The sequence below is a fragment of the Pristiophorus japonicus genome, chromosome 23 (assembly GCF_044704955.1).
Source record: "Pristiophorus japonicus isolate sPriJap1 chromosome 23, sPriJap1.hap1, whole genome shotgun sequence".
Classification (NCBI taxonomy): domain Eukaryota; kingdom Metazoa; phylum Chordata; class Chondrichthyes; family Pristiophoridae; genus Pristiophorus; species Pristiophorus japonicus.
In genome coordinates, this window is record NC_091999.1 from 41,922,623 (window position 1) to 41,926,854 (window position 4,232).

At 42.9% G+C, this 4,232-nt stretch overlaps 1 non-coding gene across 1 annotated transcript; it reads right to left on the reverse strand.

Annotated features, from left to right (window-relative positions):
- Positions 1-3,908: 3,908 nt before the first annotated feature.
- On the reverse strand, positions 3,909-3,991 carry trnal-uaa (transfer RNA leucine (anticodon UAA)). Its single transcript has one exon. It is a non-coding gene; the product is annotated as a tRNA-Leu (tRNA).
- Positions 3,992-4,232: the final 241 nt, after the last annotated feature.

The window sequence follows — 4,232 nt, forward strand, 5'->3', positions numbered from 1 at the left end:
ACCTACGCAAGCATAACTCAATAGATTTTTCCTCCATTGCCTTAACCACGCGACCACGACGACTGCGTCACTGCCTCTTTTAACGTTACTCAGAAAAAATGCAGTCATCCATCTCTGTGCAGCAGACGGCACAGAATCCTGAAAAAGTTTCCGTTCGCTAAAAATTTGGAAGAGGCAATCTCCTCGTCCTGTATTTTTACTGTTCTCTATTTCTCTGTAAATTTTTAATTTGAATCTTCACCAAGAAACAGAAGTAAAATTCTACATTTTGAAAAAACGACCTCTCTTCGAGGAATTGAACCCCGGTCTCCCGCGTGGCAGATAGGGATACGCACACCTATACTAACGAGGAACCAACGTGCATAGGATTTGTCAAAGCAGGAATCGATCTGTGAACAGAACTGGACGCCATGCGAAGGAGACAGACAAATTGAGAGACGGAGACAAACCGACAAACAGGGAGAGACAGACAGCGAGATAGAGACAACAGGGGACAGAAAGTGTGAGACTGAGAAGGAGAGGCAGACTGAGTGAGAAAAAGGCTCAAACACAGACATATACAGAGATGTGTGTGTGTGATCTGTAAAGAGAGAGAGGGAAAGAGTGAGAGAAAGACAGTGATAAAGACAGTAACAAGGAAAGAGACAGATAGAGAGAGAGTGACAGGTAGAGAGAGAGAGACAAAGATATAAACAGAAAATGATGGGAATACTCAGCAGGTTAAAGACAGGATCTACCAGCGATAAGCAAAGAGAGACCGACAGGGAGAGACATAGACAGACAGAGATGATGGGAAAGAGTGAGACAGTCAGACAGAGAGATTGAGAGAATCCCATTGGATCAGAACTGGACACCGTGAGAAAGAGACAGACACATTGAGAGACAGAGACAAACAGGGAAACAGGAAGTGACAGACAGCGAGATAGAGACAAAGAGAGACAGAAAGTTTGAGACTGATAGGGAGGGTCAGACTGAGTGAGACAAAGACACAAATACATACATACACAGAGATGTGTTTGCGTGCTCCATAAAGAGAGGGAAGCAAATATTAATGGAATGACAAGAAAAAGCCATGGACAAAGAGAGAGACAAAGAGGGAGAAAGATCGAGAGAGAGGCAAAGAGACAAAAACAGAAAATGATGGAAATACTCATCAGGTTAAAGACAGGGAATAACAGAGACAGGCAAAGACATGGAAAGAAAGAGATGATGGGAAAGAGAGAGACAGTCAGACAGAGAGTCTGAGAGAATCCCTTTGGAAAAGAACTGCACACCGTGAGAATGAGACAGATTGAGAAATAGAGACAAACAGAGAAAGAGTGACAGACATAGTGAGTCAGAGAGAGACAAAGGCTCAAACATACAAACACATGCACAGCTCTCTAAAGAGAGAGAGAGCCAGAGACCGAGCGAAACAGATACATTTCACAATTTCATTGCCTTCTCGGCTCAGAGTGTCAAATTGTTACAGAAAATTTCAGATTCAACAGTTGAAAATCCGCTATTACTGATCATAATGGGAGGAAATGCGTGTTAAATTGAATTGATACCAGGACTGCGGTATGAATCCATACGGGAAAAATCCATTGAATTTTAAGGCCAACGCCTTAAAAACTCGGCCATCCTCGTCCTGTCAGGATCTGGATTCTGTCTCTGTGAGAACCTGGGCTTCATCTCCACCCCCTCATACACACACATACACAGAGGCTTTCAGTGAGCATTTACGAACATTTTTAGTAATATTGACACGGGGGCAACTCTCCTATTCTTTTTCGAGTAATGCTCTGGGAACTTTCACATCCACCGAGGGTGCAGACGGAGCTTCAATTTAACATTTCATCGAAAGTCAACAGCTTCAACAAAGCAAAATTCCCCAAGTGCTGCACTTGAGTGTTAGCTAATGTCATATGCTCAAGTCTGAGGAGTGGGACTTGAACACACAAACTTCTGATTTAGTCGAGAGTGCTGCCACTGAACCAAAGCCGATACCAAAGTTCACAGCCGTATTATTTTCCCCATGAATTTTTTATAAGTTCCAGGACATACCATATTTATGGTGATGATTTCCACAGACAGCTGCACATACACAGAGACGCATATACAGATAGACAGACACACACATACATAACCAAAAATTTACACGCACCATCGGACATGCACAGATGCCTTAGACATATAGCGGAAGAGGCAGGCTGAATCACTGTCGCCACTTTGGCTGATTTTTGCGTTTAATATCCGTATGTATCGTGAATATTGCAGATTAATAAAAATGTGGAAAAAAATGTCAGTGTTGAAAGGTGTGGGACGTTATTCCATCTGTCTCCGGATCACTTTTGTCGAGACATCGTTAAATTGTGAAATGGAATGAAAAATGCTAAAAAATCACAATCGGCAGGATTCGAACCCCTTCGTAGAAAAACCCAATGGATTTCTAGTCCATCGCCATAACCACTCGGCCACGACTGCTGCATCTGTGCATCCGAAAACGTGACTGAGAAAAAAAACTCAGTCCTCCATATCTGTGCAGCAGACGGTCAAAGAATCCTGAAAAATTGTCCATTTGCTAAATATCTGCAAGAGGCAATCACCTCTACCTGTATTTCTCCTGTTCTATATTGCTCTGGAACTTTTTAATATGAATCTTTTCCAAGAAACATAAGTAAAATTCTACATTTTGAAAACACTGCCCTCCATCAGGGAATTGAACCCCAGTCGCCCACGTGACAGGCGGGGATACTCACCACTATATTAACGAGGAACAATATTCGAGCTGTGAACAGAACTGGACACCATGAGAAGTCGACAGACACATTGAGAGACTGAGACAAACCGACAAACAGGGAGAGACAGACAGCGAGATAGAGACAACGAGGGACAGCAAGTGTGAGACTGAAAAGGAGAGGCAGACTGAGTGAGAAAAATATTCTCAAACACATACATATACAGAGATCTGTGTGTGTGATTTATAAAGAGAGAGACGGAAAGAGTGAGAGAAAGACAATGATAAAGACAGTGACAAGGAGAGAGACAGATAGAGAGAGAGCGACAGATCGAGAGAAAGACAAAGATATGAACAGAAAATGTTGGACATTCTCAGCAGATTAGAGACAGCAACTACCAGCGACAGGCAAAGAGAGATAGACAAGCAGAGACATAGATAGACAGAGATGATGGGAAATAGTGAGACAATCAGACAGAGAGACTGAGAGAATTCCATTGGAACACAACTAGACACAGTGAGAAAGAGACAGACACATGGAGCAATAGAGACAAACAGGGAAACAGGGAGAGAAAGACAGCTAGATAGAGACAGAGAGAGACCGAAAGTTTTAGACTGAGAGGGAGGGTCAGACTGAGTGAGACAAAGACTCAAACACATACATATACAGAGTTGTGTGTGTGTGATCTATAAAGAGAGAGAGAGGGAAAGAGTGAGAGAAAGACAGGGACAAAAGAGAGACAAAGAGGGAGACAGATAGAGAGAAAGACAAATAGAGAGAGAGATACATAGAGACAAAAAAAAATGATGGAAATACTCATCAGGTTAGAGACAGGGACTAATAGAGACAGGCAAAGGCATGGACAGACAGAGATGATGGGAAAGAGAGAGCAGGTCAGACAGAGAGTCTGAGAGAATCCCATTGGAACACAACTGGACACCGTGTGAAAGAAACAGATTGAGAGACAAAGACAAACAGCGAAATAGTGACAGACAGAGTGAGACTCAAACACATACACAGCTCTCCAAAGAGAGAGTGAGGCAGAGACTGAGCGACACAGATATATTTCACAATTTTATTTCATTATCTGCTCAGAGTGTTACCGAGTTACAGAAAAATGCAAATGCAACAGATGAAAATCGGGGTTCACTGAGCAGGATTGGAAAAATCTCTGTTCAATTAAGGAATTACCAGGAGTGGGGTTCGAACCCACGCGGGTATAAACCCATTGGATCTTAAGCCCAACGCCTTAACCACTCGGCCATCCTGGTCCTGTCAACAGTTGGACTCTGTCTCTATGAGAATCTGGGCTTCAACTCCACCCCCACAGAAACACACATACACACCGGGTTTTGAGGGAGCATATTGGAACATTTTTCATCATATTGACACGGGCGCAACTCTCCTATTCTTTTTCGAATAAAGCTCTGGGAACTTTCACATCCACCCGAGGGTGCAGACGCAGCTTCAATTTAACATTTCATCCGAAAGTCAACAGTTTCAACAATGTAA